At 38.2% G+C, this 17715-nt stretch overlaps 1 protein-coding gene across 10 annotated transcripts in view; it reads right to left on the bottom strand.

Moving 5' to 3' along the window:
• NFIA (nuclear factor I A) overlaps window positions 1–17715 on the bottom strand; it is a 373107-nt gene that overhangs the window by 39212 nt on the left and 316180 nt on the right. The window lies entirely within an intron of this gene.

Genomic DNA, 17715 nt, shown 5'->3' with positions numbered 1-17715 from the left:
TAAATGTTTATGTAAAAACATGTATGATATGTTATGCCATCTAGCCGTGTGAATCCCAGCCCCTCCTATGTTAGACTAAAATGAACAGATTTTAGAAATAGCTCTGCATCAAGCCATTCTGTATGTGCCTCTCACTCACTGGTATTGGAGAAACTGAAGTTTTTAAAAGTTCAGTGAAATATTCTTTATTAATTGCTCTATTCGGGTTATTGCTTTGCTTTGATAGGATTTAAGAAGTCTCCATAGAGAGTTATGTATTCAAAATGATGGACTATAATTACCTGGTAGTGAATTTACCTGCTTCTAGAGCACAAAGAGGATGTGGGAGAGATAAGGAGAAAAGCTAGTATAACCTGTCAAACCTCTCAGTGGTTAGGGGGGAAAAGTGTTCTTTTACACGTGAATAGGTAGGTAGGTAGAGAAGGAACCAAAAAAGGCCTGAAGAGTATATGCTAAGGTACTAAGACTAAGTGATTGATGACAGATGCTGAAATGTGAGTCCTAGTGGAACTGTGTCCTCGGGCTGCACTGGTCAGCACAGACACATAGCAGGATTTCCTATGATGCTTTTATCATACTGGTGACATCAGAAACAAGCATGCTGAGTGATCGTCAGAACCATGGCAGGTTTTTTTTTTTTTTTTTGCTTCTCTTTTTCTGTGAAGATAGTTCTCCATGGATCATACCAAGTTTACTAAGTCTGAAAAGGTTGGTATTACATTCTACTCTCCATTGTTTGCCAGACCTAAATTTTGCCATTTGAAAGGTGTAGCATACAAATAATTTAGCCATTCAAAACTGCTATAAGACTAACAACCGGATATTTTTCCTTCCTTCAGGCACGAGACAAACTTTGCATTCTTGATTTCAAAATATCCCAGAAAGCCTTTCATGCTTTCATAGGCTCCTAAAACTGCTTCAACGTTTAGTCTGGTTTTTAAAATGAGAGCAACAGTAAGAGAGGTGGTAGTGTGTTAGCATTGAAGAAGAAGAAGAAGAAGAAGAAGAAGAAGAAGAAGAAGAAGAAGAAGAAGAGGAGGAGGAGGAGGAAGTGGAGGAGGAGGAGGAGGAGGAAAAGGAAGGAGAAGGAGAAGGAGGAGGAGGAGGAAAAGGAAGGAGAAGGAGAAGGAGGAGGAGGAAGAGAAGAAGAAGAAGAAGGAGGAGGAGGAGGAGGAGGAGGAGGAGAAGAAGAAATAATAATTCATTTTACAACTACAAAAACTTGGGAATCTCTGAGTACTCAAGTTATCAAACGGAAGAAATGGTGCCTGGGGAAATTTATTCTATAGAAATGTAGCTTCTGGGAAAATTCAAGGACACAGGGAGAACAAGGGAAGGAAGAAAGTAAGTCTGACTCATCTTCCATTATTGTAGTTGCAATAGGCAGAGTGTTCACCTGTAACAGGATGTAGTTCCAGAAATGATGTGACATTAGCTAAATTTGATTTTCCCAAAGAAAAAGTGGAATAAGGGAGTTATACTGCTGAACAAAAACCTCAGTTGCAACTTTTTATTAAAACAACCACATATACCATAGCGAATCAATTATACATGCACAGTTAAGAGCTTTCAACATGAATATTAAACCAAGTAAAGGGGGCAATGTGGTAATTAATTATATACAACTGTATTTACTATGCTATTATATCACATTCGTATCTTTCTCAATTATAATCCTGGTGTTATTTATAGCAGCAAAAATAAAATGCCACAGGAAAAGCTTCAGGAAATCATGAAATCCAGAAAATAATTTTTGGGAAAGATTATTATAGACATTTGTTTGAAGATTCAGGAGGGAAGATTCAGTGGCATTTGATGATTTTCTAATAAAGTCAACAGGGAAATCAATTTACTTATATAATCTCATTGTAAAAGTCCTCATGGTAAGCATGACTATTAGAAATCAAATTATTGATTATTTGGCTGCTTCTGAAGCAGAAGCTTTTTTTTTTTTTTTTAAAGCAGCCATCTTACCTACATGAGCGATATCATCGTCAACTATTTGCCTAATGCTATGGATGAACATTCCTATTAGAAGCTTCCACTATTTTATTTATACTAACCTGATCATATTTTTCCTCTTTCTACTTGTATGTCTTCCCATTACCCAAGGTCTTAGTTTGGCCTTAGCTATAGTGATAAGTATGAAAATCCCAGGTCAGAATTTGATCGCATATCCAGAAAATCCCATTCTTTTGTGTTACCCGCTTACCATATGCATTGCTAATTATAAAATCCTTCACGTAGGCCTTGCAAGTCCTATCTCAGTATGACCAGTTGGGAGGATGGCTCAAGAACAGTTCTTTCTTTATACGCAATACTTTTACAGGGCCTCTGAGGATGCAGGAATCCATCTCTAGTGGGGGCTGTGGGGTGGGCATAGGGAGTGGGCAGGTAGAGTGCCTGAGATCATCCATTAAAGCTGCTCTTTTTTTTCTTTCTTTTTTTTTTTTTTGCAGTTTTATTTTTTTTTTAAGCTGCTCTTTACCACTGTGCAGCAGGTGTTCCCCAGGAGAACTCAGCCTTTTTGTCTTCAGAAATGTGTGTAACTGGGGCACCTGGGTGGCTCGGTGGTTGAGCGTCTGCCTTTGGTTCAGGTCATGATCCCAGGGTCCTGGAATCAAGTCCCACATCCGGCTCCCCACAGGGAGCCCACTTCTCCCTCTGCCTATGTCTCTGCCTCTCTCTCTGTGTCTCTCATGAATAAATAAATTTAAAAAAATAAAAAAGAAATGCATGTAACTGACCGCCTGCAAGCCAAACAGAATTCCTACTTTTCTTGTTCCCAAGGTGTCAGGTTCTGTTTTGTTTCTTTTTCTCAATAAGAAGGAATAAAGGATGTGTCTGGATAAAGGAATCATGGTATTTCCCCAAAAATCCACTTTGAGTCTGTAATAGCCCTCACCTATAAATCAAATCTGACCATGGTGTTAACAAGGCAGTCACACTGTTTTGAACAGAGATGCTTGGAGTGTTCCTTGTTTTTGGAAAAAGTTATGACTGAAGAAAAAGACGTTAAGATATTAAAATACTTGTACCATTGTCAGGTGGTTTTTCTTTATGTTGAAAATGCTAGCATTAAAATCACCTAAATCTGACAAACTAGAAAATGAAAAGTAGGCAGACAGACTCAAGGTCTAGTTCACATTTAGCAACCACTAAAATATATGTAATCACTGAAAGGGAGCAAAGGGAGAAAATTTAGACGTTTTTGTGGGGGAAGAGTGTGAAGGGAGAGCTGCCTTTCGGATGAAGCCCCTCCAGGACTCAGAGTGCTGGCGGCGAGGCTGAGAGCCGGTTCACAGACAGCAGAACAGCCTGCGCAGAGTGACAGCCAGCTTCTCTGCCCTGGTTCGGGGTCAGTGACACGGTAAGGCATCTTGGCAGAAAAGAAAATGTAAGCGACCTGGTGAGCTTTGAGGTTCTACATTTACTTCCACACACAGGAAGCAATGAAGTCCCCCGAACCCTGGCAACCTGGCCTCCAACCTCACACGAGGTTAGAAGAGAGATTTGTGTTCTTTGTCAGACTCCAGATATAGGAAAAGAGTGAACATCCCCTTCTTCATTCCCTTGAACTTTGCCAGGTCTAACCTTGAGAGTGCATCAAAGAGAGGTGTTTCTGTATATTCAATAGATTCCTATTCATTCTCTCTCTCTCTCTCTCTCTCTCTCTCTCTCTCTCCCCCCCCCCACCCCCCCCCCGTCTGTCTCTGTCTCTCTGGCTGTCTCTCACGACCACTGGCTCTGTGCTGAGCACCAGGGGAGATTCAGTGGTGAGCAGCACACACTGTCATCCTAGAAATGCTAGCATCTACCTAATGGTGAGGGCTGTGTGTAGAAAAATGAAGATATGGGTGCTTTTAAAGGTGACATAAATAAGAATCTTTGAGATGTTAAAGGACAGAAAAGTGACACCTGGCAGGAGGGCGGGAAAAGCAGCACAGGGGAAAGGAGGAAGACAGGTTCGCCTGGATGTAGGGTCACAGAGGAAGCAGCAAGAGCAAAAGCCCGGAGGCAGGAAGCAGAGGCATTGATCATGGAGGGAAAGGGAAAAGACAGGAGATTGCAAATTATGTTTTGCTGTATTGCACGGGAAGGTAAAATGTTAAGCATCAGAGACCTGAACGTTTGAAAATGGAGGGGAAAAAGTCTCATGAAATTGCTTTTAAGAAAAAGAAATAATTTCTAAAATAAACAGAGATATCAAAAATTTCTATTCCAAATACTTCTAAGGCAACTAGAGGTCCTCACATGCTAAACCACTCCCTTCATATCTCAGATAGCAATATACACGTCACAAGTTCCCTCGTTTTCAGAAACTCAGACATAGTCACATGTGGGGATTTCCCCTCTAAAAAATACCTACGCAAAAATTCAATTTCATTCAAAATAGACTTAACTGTGATTCTACCACCTGCACAGAAACGTGCTAATTATTGGACAGAAGTAATCAAAGCAAGTTCAGGAACGCAGACTTGAACAGATCCCTGTGTATTCAAGTTGCAATTTTATTAAATGTTTATCAGGGACACCTGACAGTGAAGGAAAAGTGCATGAGAAAGCATTCAGCTGCAAACTTGAAATAATGAGATGATTAAATACCTATGTGAAATGGTTCTAGAATCTTTTCTTAACTGCACTATCATGTTATTTTAAAAAAACCAAAAAACACCAAACGAAAAAGCCTCGTGAGATAACTTCCATTTCTAAAAAACAAAACAAAACAAAAAGCAGAAACTATCAGGAAATAGGTTGGCTAATTTCTAAATGAAACCTTTACAGTGGTTAAACTCATTTAGGAACTTGAACAGCACTATTTTCTTCCAAGGTCACAAAGAAATCCTGGAGGATATTGGGAGTGTTTTTCCTTTGAAGAAATCTATCGGTATCGACAAGTTTACAGGGCCTGGATTAGTGTTATTAATATTATATAGCCAAGGAAACACAGACAGCCTTTCTTACACATGATCCAGTATTCAGGGGTTTAGAAATTCCCACATGACTGCATGGATATTGTAGTTGTCTTCCAGATGTTTGGAATCTAAAAGATAACCACACTGAATTTCCATTATTTTGATCACATCTGTGCAGTCGGTTACCTCATTCTATTATCTCTGTAAATCTTTTGTCTCTACAAACAAGTTACCAACAAAAAAAGACACAGCCCTCAGGGCATGAAATTAAAACCTACTTATTGCTAGTAAATTATTACAGAACAACATACCCATAAGCTTTCTTCCTGAAAAGCTAATGAATTCTAACTTTAATATATTAGCATTACTTAACATGTATGGTAGCAATTTGCATGACATGGCTAATGTGCCAGTAGTTCACAAAAATCTTGAGAAGAGGCAATTTAGCCAGATGGTTTTGCTCTGCTCGTATTTCTGTTTGTATTAAGGATCCTCACGGGGAGGTACGGGCTCTAGCTACATCATGATTTGGGGTAAAAAAATGCAGAAAGAGAAGTATAAGACAATTCATGCGTGCGCACAGAGAGAAAGGGATCAGAACAACTTGTAAACTGGAGACGCTCTGACCTTATGTTACCCAAATCTGTGTCATAAGCAGGCACTTTGGATTGTTTCCTGTAGGCAATCTATTTAAACTGCCTATAACATTGGTTTTCATAACAGCTGTAAAGGATAAGAACAGAGGCTTATTTCAGTTCATTTAAATTTATTTCCCATGGCTAATCCAAATTCTATAACTGTCATTTATTTTTAGGTAAATTGTTGTGTGTTGCACAATTGATAGAACACATCTATTGATCAGAAGCAACAATGTATGTGAGTAGGCACAGGTGAAATTATATTAAATAGCCACAGGGAATAAACCCTGGATTCAGCTGGGGTTTACTAAAAAAAGAAACTTAAATCAATATATCGGATTGCTCCCTTTTGAAAGGCTTCTGTGGCCTCTCAAAAGGCAGTGTAACTCTGGAAGCCTACTTCTGGGAATTTATCCTCAACAAATACTTAAAGGTACAGATAAAGATTTATGCTCTAAGATGTTCATTACAGAATTATTTATAAAGAGGAACAAACCAGAGCCACCTTATAAGCTAATGCTTCATTTATATGTTGAAATGTTTTGCAGTCTTTAAACACATTTTAAAATAATCATGACATCATGACATGTTGATAGTATGTAATAAAATGAATAAAATCAGTTTAAAAACTGTGTATATATATATACACACACATAGACAAATGCACACACATATCATGATCAATTATGTTTAAAATATACATAGAAAATGATTGGAAAATAGGCACATAAAATGATTACCTCTGAAGAATGGGATTATAAATGATTTTTAAATAACTTCCAGTAATTTTTAATCTTAAATAAACATGGACAGAACCTGAAAACCCCAAGTAATACTTTCATTTTTACAGCCATGCAAGGTGACCAGTAGAATTTCAGAATGAAATTTCAGAATGAATTTCAGAACCAGGAAATCCTGGATTGAATCCATTCAGAACTCTTACTTGAAATGTGGTCTTGGGAAACCAATTAACCTTTCTGAGCTTCTATATATAAAGAGTCCAGTATAATAAATATAATTTACTCCAATATGCATAGGCCTTTAAGGCTTCATCCCTCTGTACATGTCTAATGGGTAACACTCTCTACAGGAGCAGTCCAGAAAGTAATCCCTAAGAGAGGCTTAGCCAACAAGATGGGAAATCCCCAAAATTCCACTATATATTATATTAAAACAATTGAATAAAAATGCCAAAATCATCCAATCAGGGACTGTTGATTCCAATATCTGATAAGGGTATTATACTCTAAGACATCTGCTTTCAAACTCTTAAAAAAATAAAACTCAAACCTCTCAAGGGTTAATGTTGTGGTCAAACTCATAAGTAATGTGTAAATTGGCACAATTTGGTAAAGTATCTCATTATGAATATTCACACTGTTGATACTAGTAATTCCAATTCTAGGAATCTATCCTGATAAAATTATTAAGTTGGGGACAAAATGTTTTTTCGAATTGCTGGAATGTATTTCATAGATTGGGGCAAAAGTTAATGTGCCATAGTAGAAGAATAGATACAAATAGTTTTAATATCACATTTCCTATTTTTTATGAAATAAGAAAAGGTGTAAAATACTAATTAAGAAAATAGCATACAAAATATTATATTTACCATGGTCATAATCATCTTATATGTGTATGTATACACACAAATACACACATCAACATGCATTAAGGGAAAAAAATGGACCAACATGTTCATAGTAATTGACTATAGGAGAATTTAATTTCATTTTTTTTATCCTTCACATTTTCCAAGTTTCTTACATTGCAATATATTACTTTGGTGAAGAAAATCTTAAAACTCACTTGTTAGTTCTGTCATCTGAAAAAGTAACAAACTGAGGCAAACACAAGACTTGAATGGGTTATGAAAACCTATAAGAACTGAATCATCCATTGCCCATTCTCTTTTGTCACTCCTTTACAATGACCATCTCTTACTTTGCTCTTGTTCCCCTACTTTTTATCCAATTCAATGTATGCAAATATATGTTATTCTTGGAATATGTAAAAGTTCTTTATGGAGTGTCTTAGGATTTTCAGAGGACAGGTATACATACAATATTATATCTCTAAACATGGGATATGTCCCAGTAGAGTACAAAACCCAGGGCTTTGAAGCCTGACTCAGTTTCAGTGTTTTCTTTCTTTTTTTTTTTTTTTAACTTTTATTTATTTATGATAATCACAGAGAGAGAGAGAGAGAGAGAGAGAGAGAGGCAGAGACATAGGCAGAGGGAGAAGCAGGCTCCATGCACCAGGAGCCCGACATGGGATTTGATCCCAGGTCTCCAGGATCGCGCCCTGAGCCAAAGGCAGGCGCTAAACCTCTGCGCCACCCAGGGATCCCCAGTGTTTTCTTTTTTAAAAGAGTGCTAACAATTCCAATCTTGCAGATTTATAATCATAACCAAATGAATTAAGGTAATGTATATGAAAATACCTGATTTTCAACAATTTTCTTTTTCCTTTGCAAATTTAAACATGACAAAATTGGATTGTACAGAGAGCAATAATACTCTCCAAAGGGCATTTATGAAAAATTATGATTTAAGATTGTATATGGGGCAGCCCGGGTGGCTCAGCGGTTTAGTGCCACCTGCAGCCCAGGGCGTGATCCTGGAGTCCTTGGATTGAGTCTTGCAATGGGCTCCCTGCATGGAGCCTGCTTCTCCCTCTGCCTGTATCTCTGCCTCTCTCTCTCTCTGTCTCTCATGAATAAATAAATAAAATCTTTAAAAAAAAGATTGTATATGTACATTTGTATTTAAATAGGTTCCTAAAGCAGTAATTGTGACCAAATATTGGCTGTGCAGAATGAAAATGCTAACCTTACACTAAGCTCCATGCTGTGAGGGAAAAAGAATATTATTCTTTACCAGAAAGAACACACATTTTCTGTTATCATATCCAAAGTTCAGGTTAGTATAGCTAAAAGCCAGATGTATAAAAATTTCCAAGGGTTTTATATCCCCACCATGAGTAAGTTTTGGTCACTAGAGTGATTAAGGTATAAAGAAGAATTTTTAAATCATTAGACAAATATTTTTGAAAATAGAGAAATAATTGTATTTGCTATAAAAGGGGGGTTTAAGACTCAGTAATACCTTTCATTCTCAGTGGATAAGGTACCAAAGAGCTATCCTATGAAAAACCAGTTTCTGTCTTTCAATACACAAGTGAATGTGTATATACATCCCCTCACTGTAAGTGTGTATTCTATACACATTTCTTAGTATTCTTGTTTGCTGATTTAACATAACTCATATAGATTTGGCTGTTTATTTTTAAAGGTTATTACTAATCTTTTATTATTATCAGTGATGCAATGAATACTTGATATATGTGTTTTCATGTCCAACTCTATCACTTACATTTAAAATTTAGATAAAGATATATGTATTTTTATATACATGAAAAATAAAACTGTCTTCTGAAGAGGTTGAACCAATTTACGGTCCTCAATGCAGAAGATTGCCTGTCTTTCCATACACTTTCCAAGCCTGTGCAACATACTTTTTGATCTTTGCTGCTCTGACAGGTAAAAATAGCACCCAAGTCTTAATTTGTATTGTTTTTATGTTACATGAATGAGACATCTTTCAACTGTTCTCTATTTCTCTATGTTTATACCCTTTTTTGGTCTTTTTATTGGACTGTTGGTCTTTATATATTAGATAATTTAACCCTCTGTTACATGTGTAGCAAATATTTTTCCCACTTTCATTTTTGTCTTTTTGATTTTGTTTATGGTGAGTTTTTTTCCATACATAAATTTTTTTATATTCTTAGAGTAGAATTTGTTGGTCTTTCCTTTCATGGATTCTGTGTTTGTATATGTGTGTTATTTAGAAAGGCCTTCTTCACTCCATTATTATTTTAAAAATTGTCCTATATTTTCATGTGGTATTTAAAGCTTAACCTTTGTATGATTGTTGTTGTTATTTTTTCTTTTTCCCTCCAGGTCGAATTTATTTATTTATTTATTTTTTCCGAATTTATTTTGGTTTAAGGAATCTTCTTTTTTTTTTTTTCAGGACAGTTGCTCAGTTGTCCCAACAGACTTCACTGAATAATCCCTCCCCCTCCTCTAATACAAAATGCCACTACTGTCACATATTAAAATATTGCAGGTATGTAGGTCTCTTTCCAATTCAGAAGAATATCAAACATTGGAAAATAATGGAGATAGCAGCAGAGCTGGTAGAGAAATTGAAACCAATGTGGAATAACAAAACAAGAAAATATGATAGCAATGTGGGAATAGATCAACATAAAATGAGTTTCCTGGCACTAAGTGACATCGGACAGACACTAACTTAAGAGTAAGAATGAGAAGAGAGTTCTTTGAAATTGTTCTCCATCTTACCTGTGGAATTGGTTGCAAAGGAGGCAAACAACCATATGAGTCTCATAACTACAGGGAAAAAACTTATGGTTGCTGGAGGGGAGGTTGGTGGGGGGATTGAGTAACCGGGAGATGGGCATTAATATGAGGGTACTTGATGTAACATTCCATGTAAGTGGTGAATCACTAAATTCTACCCCTGAAACTAATACTATGCTGTATGTTAACTAAATTGAATTTAAATAAACATTTTTTTAAAATCTTGGGGCATCTGGGTGGCTCAGCGGTTTGGTGCCTGCCTTGGGCCCAGGGCATAATCCTGGAGACCCGGGATTGAGTCCCACATCGGGCTCCCTACATGGAGCCTGCTTCTGCCTCTGCCTGTGTCTCTGCCTCTCTGTCTCTCATGAATAAATAAAATCTTTTTTAAAAAAAATCTATGATGTTATAAAAACTCTAAGAAGTGTACAGCAAAGAATGGACTTTATTGAATGTAATTTTAAAAGTGTAAAGAAAAGGAATAATGCAATAGTTCAGGCATTAGTAATGAAAAAGTGTTTTGTGAAAGGAAGCCACTAACTTCTTTTCCCATTCTCTCTTGTGATTATCCACTAGTTCTTCTCTGAAAGAGGAAACACAGTCCTTACATCATCTAAAAATTGTGAAAATGTAACATATCATTCCCTGGCTTGCTCTAAATCCAATTATTGATTACAAAAATGTGTTACACATTTTAAGGAAAAGTGTTGGTGAAAAGGACAGGTATCATTATTTGGATGATAACTTAGGAAATAATTCTTCAAAGCATTCAACAGTTCTTGGGAGTCTTGGAGAATAAAGGAAATCTGGCTTTCTCAACAATTCCTATTTTTTGCCTTTTTTGCTGTTTTTGTTTTCTGTCCCTCCAAATCTTATGTTCTCTTCCTTTCACTGACAAGGTTACTCTGAGCAACAGAAACCAATTCATACTGAAGTATAGCTGACCAACTAACATCTTCCTTTATATTTTTCCCATAGGGTTTTCACAGCAAAAACATGAAGCTTTGGGCTAATGTGAAGATACCCGGAGGACGCTATGGCCAATTGTATGAATTGTAGGTTCAAGGTGGCTGGGTGTGAATCATGATGCTGCTACCCCTGGGTGAGAAACCTTGAGCAAGTTATCTTATTAGGGTGGCAAGAATATTTAACCTTGCCACCCTAGAAGAATATATAACCTCATAGGATTACTAGGAAAATTAAAACAATAGATATACAAATAATTTTAAAGTGCCTGGCCCATGAGTAGAACTGGCCCAGTTCTTTGTTGTGCTGTTATTAATTTCCAATAAGCAGGTGGTTGTGGCTCCTCAGAACCAGAGATCATGTCATATTGCTCTGTAATTTGTATGAGGTAGGAATGAGATAGTAGAAATAACATGGGAAAGCCTGCATTTGAGTCCCTACCAGGCTACTACAGAAGTATAATCTTGGGAAGGTCATCTGTCCTTTCTAATCTCAGCTTCCTTGTCTATAAAATCCTGACCACACAGGACTCTTAGGAAGACAGAACGAGATGATGTATTTGTGTAAATAGTTCTGCCAACAGAAAAGCACTGCACATACGTTAATTATTATACTACAAAATTTCTATTCCGGTCATAGATTATTGTTATATTCTTGGTTAACAGGTTCATATTCATTCATAGAATGAATGCATATAAGATTCATTGGAGATATAAAAATAAATAATAAAGGAAACTTGTTATTGCATGCTTCTACTTTAATAGAATTCTAGTTTGAAAAAAATCAAAAGTTCATAGCTAAGAAGGCATGGAGAAAAATGTTTATGAGTCTTTTATGCATTCCCAAATTGAGTTTTTGTGTTCCTAATTAATTAAAAAAAGAAAATATGCATGTTTTATCTTCCATCATAATCCAAAAGTGTTTTTTCTCTCCGTTATAATTCTAGGCTATGATGCCAATCTGCAATTTCTTTTCTGGAAAAGTCCATCTTTATAGTATGATCTTGGTACTAGCCTATTATATAAGAATTGGGTGTTACAATATAATTAAGAAAAAGAATAGTGCGTTTTGAATCATCATACCACAAAACAGACCCAAATGTAATGAGGTATTTCTCCTATACTTCAGCTGTTGTCCTTAGGACTCTGAGGAATATCCACTCAGTGTATTACATGTTTGAAAAGGAGTCCCTACCCAATTAATGCATGATGCACGTGGAGAAACTCAGTAAACTGCAAAGAGCTTTCATAGGTAGGATGCTATTATAATTAGTATCATTGGTAAAATACCTAATGGGCATGTCAAACATAATTTGGTCAAACCAGACTCTGGTCCCCGCCCCTCACCCAGAATGGCTCTTCCTGCAGTTTTTCTATCTCAGTTCATGGTAACTCCATCCTTCCAGTTGCCTAGTTCAAAGACCTAGGAGTCATTGTTGATTTCTCTCTCTCTCTCTCTTTTTCTTAACCCATATCTAATGCATCAGCAAATCCTGTCAGCTCTACCCTTCAAAGAATTCTCACCACCCACACTGCCCCATGTTGGTGCCTGGATTCCTATACCAGTGTGCCACCCCTCTCCTTGTTTTAGTCTTTGCTACTGGACTTTCTGGTCCTTAACTTACTAATTTACTTTTACTTTGATTATTGTTTGTCCACAGGGAAGGGGATTGTTTTGTGTACTTTTGCCTCCCTTGTGTCTAAAATAGTAGCTGGCATGTAGAAGACACTCATTATATTTATTGATTAAAAAAAAAAAAACAGCCTCTTAACTGGTCTCCCTGCTTTAATTCTTGCCCCTGGCAATCTATTTTCAACAAAGCCTTCTAAGTGTTTCTGCTAAAAACTAGGAAGTTATCACTTCTCTGCTCCCCCTGTCACTCAGAGTAAAGGCCCAAGTCCTTACAATGGTCTATGAGAGCCTACTCCCAACTCCCAGCTCCCGGCCTGCATCCACCTATACCTCTGACCTCACCTCCTCCTACTTTAGCCTACTTCTCACTACCCTGGCCAGGTGTACGGGCTGTTCCTTCTGCTTGGAAAGCTCTTCCCCTACAGTCTCATGGCTTACCTTCTCACTTATGTTAGGTCTTTATTCAAATTTTCTCTTCACGGACAGGCCTTCTCTGGCCACCCTATGTACAGTCATACCCCCACCTCCACCACTCCCGACCCCTACATTACGCTTACATATAACCAGCTTATGTCATCCCTACCTTTTATACTATTTTGTTGACTGACTTTCTTCTCTCTCTACAATGTGAGCTCCACAAGATCAGGGAATCTGTAAAATCTCTTTCATTTCCTGCTGAATCCTAGTAACTAGAACATGACTTGGCATGTAGCTAGCTGATGGTCAATTACTATTTATTGAATGAACAAGTGATATTCTCTCAGCAGGTATCTAAATCTACAGCGGTAGGTAGGTAGTCAGCAGAACAGAGAACACTCGTTATGAATCACCCTTATAGGTCATCTCTAGTTATCATGGTTTCCTAAGGAGAACTGGCATAGTAGTTTATCAATCTTTTTCCAAATAAATCAACAATATAAAAGTTCTCCTTGAGAGAGAGAACTTTTAACTTCACTCCTACTCCTCTGTTGTTGTTGTTTTAGGGCACTAGTAAGGAATTTTCCCATTAAAATGTATTTATTTCAGAGGCACATTTTTCCCCAAATCTGCCTTACCCATGTTTTTCTGGCCACAGTTGCAAAGTTGAGTATTTGGTGCCAGAGGCAACTGATTAGGTTAAAAATACATACTCTGCTTTAGGCTGGCATCCATTTGTATTTCATTATAAGATGATATTAAAAATTATGCCTTGGACTCTTAACTGTCTACAGCATAGCGCATCTGTCACCCCAGTTTGTCCTGACAGTCTGCCTAAGAGAGTGGGTAGAGCAGTCAGTGATACTCCCAATAGCAGATAAGGGAATTTCTGGCCCAGAAAAGTTGGTAATATAGGAGACCTTTGGCATGATTTCCTACTTTTATTTTATAAATCTCATTTTATTACAAGTCATCTCAAACCCCAAATAGGAATGGCTGTCCTAGGTTATGCAATTAGTGTTTTTGAAAAAAGCCTCAATTTTGGACATACTATTGGGATGTTGAACATCTGTACTTAATACCCCATCATGATGTTTCTTCTTGCTAAAGCTGAGCTCTAATAAACTGGCAAAGATAAACAGGATCCAACCACCCTGTGGTTTTAATTTCTAGGAAAGCACATAGCTTATGAAACTATATTTTTTGCCCTAAATTTTTATTCAGTGGTAATCTAATTTTAGACATCCCTTCCCCCCTACCAGGGTGGTTTCTTCTTTCTCAGATTTAAAACACCTGAATATTATCCCTACTAAAATAGCATAGAAGTCACCCTTTTCAAAATGATCTTTAGCTGAGACCCTGTGCCTGGACCAAACTCCCTCCCAAATGCTCTTATAGAACTCATGCCTTTGTCCTAGTGTTGTCTCTTGTGAACTACCCATTTACCAGCTGTCTCTTTCCACGGATCCCACATTTCTGTAGAGCAGGGATTAATCATATCTATATCCCAAGTAGCTAACAGTCCATGCTCACTATATGAAGGCTGAATAAGCAAATGGAAAAAGGTAGTCATCAAGATGAATGGTAAGAGAGGTGCAGGCGATTTCACTCTGATATTGGTTCCCTTCCATATCCCCTTGGTCCCCCACCCCGACCCCATGCTCACTTTCTATTCTCTAGACTGTAGAGTTTGGAAGTAGAAACCAGAGGTGACCTGTCGTGCTCTTTTCTCTTAGGAAGACAGGTGCTGGCAGGCAACATGCAGCCATCTGGGCCTCCATGCTATCGGCTCTAAATAGGAGGGCAGACCTCACCTGGGAAGGCCTGTGGTAGTTCAGCACTGCCCGTTGACTGGAGATTTGTCTGTGTAATTCAGGAGTTCAGCATTAGGCAGCATATTTGCCTATAGTCATAAACTCAACTCTCTGATAGTAAAGTGATAATCTGGTCTTCAAATCTGATTTTTGCTTGTATTTTATTTAGCAATTGGTTCAGAAATCAGGGCATGGAAGAGGAATTTGTGTGTGTGTGTGGGGGGGGGGAGTGGAGCTGGAGTTGTTAAATTTCTTTCCAGTATGGACCAGTGGGTTTTGAGATTTTTAAATTGAAATATTCCTCCTATGCTATAAATTATAGGTCCCCCAGTCTGTCACTGTCTTTTCAATAAAAGAGAGGATGATAAGGTGAGATACTGCTCTGAAACAGCACATTTTTGAGAATTCAGCAAACCCCAAAAAGCCTAGAAACAAGGGATAGACTTTATAATGATAAATGCCTTTCTATGCCACCAGTAGAACATTTTGTTTTGCCCAAATTCTTAAAATCATATGGAGCGGCTGGGACATCTGGGTGGCTCACTTGGTTAAGCTTCTGCCTTCGGCTCAGGTCACGATCCCAGGGTCCTGGGAAGGAGTCCTGAGCCCAGTTCCCCGCTCAGCAGGGAATCTGCTTCTCCCTCTGCCCCTCTCCACTGCTTGTGTTAGCTTGCATGCTCTCTTCTCTTAAATAAAGTAAAATCTTTTTTTTTAAAAAAAGTAAATATCAAATTACCTGTATCAAACTTTTGGCCCTCTCTCCCCCAATATCACCCCTTTCCCCAAATCTTCAAACCCTGTCCTAATGGACATGCAGCCACATGCATTGGATCTGCCGGGACCCCCTCCACATTTCTTCCCATCATGTTGGAGGAATGCTTGAGTCTGGCCACGATGGAATGACAGATACCTTTTCATACAAGGCATCTGATTTTATCCATGGTATGGAATCCAGAAGTATGGACCCAAAGACATCAACCTGATTCAGGGGCTGAATAGCTTTACATGTCCCACAGAACTATTTTGTCATTACCCAAGCCTGGGGACTCTGCTAGATCAGAGTTTTGGCAGGTAATAAAATATCCCAATTTATTTGGTGGTGGTACTTATTCTGGCTGATTTGACACAACCCTGACAGGCAGGTATCACCACCCACATTCTATACATGAGGAAACTGACTTGAAGATAAACACAGCTAGTAATGGGAAAGGTGGGGGGATTTGGGTCCTTATCTTTTAGTTTTCCATAACTGCACAAGGTATACCTATTCTTCCCCAGTGCCTCAGAGGGGCCCCATCCCCATTACTGGAAAATGCACTATGAATGCAGGAGATGCTGATGGTGGAGGGAAGGATGTGTTTAAATGGAATAGGTAGAGTATTACCACACGGCTTTTAAAGAACTGTGTCATTGTCCTGAACAGATAGGGAGAAGATGAGCAGAAAATTGTACCTGGAGGCATGTACAGGGTGCAATAATTATGTGGCTACCGATCTGTAAGTCAATATCCCCAGTGAACAGGTTTAAATAGAGTTTGGGGATGGTGATTTCTCTAACTGGTTTGAAGAAATTACATTAATACACAATAAGCAGGACACTCCTATGAGCCTCTGCTTCTCAAAAGCTTCTTTTCCAAGCTGAGCTTCCAAATTCGAAGACCAAGCCTCGTTTGTTTGCTGTGTCACTGGACACTTGGGGTTTTCTCCTTTGTTGAAAAGTGTTGACCCATCTCTTATCAAGAGAAGTAGGTCCCCACAAAATTGCCCCTCAATCTTTTTGTTGTAGTACCAGAATCCAAGTACAATGCCACTTACTTCCACGTGTGTTACCAAAATGAATAAATACTAGATAACCCAAAGTTCATTCTCAAAGACATGCCCACAAGGAACTTCAGACCTTTTGTATTTAGTGTCCCCAGAATTAATTTAGTGTCCCCAGTCCAACAAACACAGTATCAACAGAGGCTTATTTTTCCTCTTTGGCCCTTTCCCTCCTGCACCCAATACAATTATGTTCCCTAACCTGAAAGTAAGGAACCTAACAGGCCTAGAATCATCCTTCATTATAGTCACTGAAATGACTGTCCGACCCCAAAGCTCATGTCTGCAAAATATCCCTCCTCACGCTCTCCTCCATTCAACTTCTGTGATTGCTGGTCAAATTCTTAATCTTAACATTTTTTCCCTAGTCTACTCTTATCTATTCCTCAGTAGATTCCTTGCCTTCAGTCTCACCTTTGTAGAACTCTTCGGAAACCTGCTTTCTTTAGGACTGCTGTCATAACTACTATCCTTTCCTACACTTTGACCCCTCAGTAAAGCTTTCGGGAGGTGCCCATCACACCTTTCTATCAAGGTTAAGTCCTCCTATCCAACCATCACCTCAGAGCTATGCCTCCAGCCATCACTCTTTTTGACATTGTTCCAGGTACTAACAAAAGTCAAATCTGTGTATTCAGACTATTTCTATCCCCTCGTCATCTCTCAAATATTGGTAACGATTCCTCTAATTCAGCAAGTAATAATCCCTATCATCTAAAAAAGTTTGGAAATCCCATATTGTCTGATCACACGTTCCCTTACTATTCAGAGAAGAGCCAAGAGTTCATTCAATTACACGTTCTACCTCCTTCCCCTGCCACACCTGGCCATGCAACTACCATGGTTACCAGCTCTGATCTGCTGCTAGGCTCTTACTCTTGGTGAGTGTTCAAGGTACACACCTTTGAACTGTTACTTTGACTTAACTTTGTTTTCCCTGTTTGATGCATGAGGTGCACAGCCTTTATAGCTCATCAAGTGCATTTCTCTTGGACTGTAAGTTATAGAGGGCTCTCCAGAAGTAAAAGGAGCTTTTTGCTAATCAGAATTCATGCAAGTAGATGATGTTTGATGATCATGAGGAGAGCATTCAAAGCCATTCAAATAATATGAAAATTTAAT

Source organism: Canis aureus, chromosome 3 (assembly GCF_053574225.1).
Source record: "Canis aureus isolate CA01 chromosome 3, VMU_Caureus_v.1.0, whole genome shotgun sequence".
In the NCBI taxonomy this organism is placed as follows: domain Eukaryota; kingdom Metazoa; phylum Chordata; class Mammalia; order Carnivora; family Canidae; genus Canis; species Canis aureus.
Note: the sequence above shows the minus strand (reverse complement) of the source record. Positions and strands in the feature narration are given on the sequence as shown.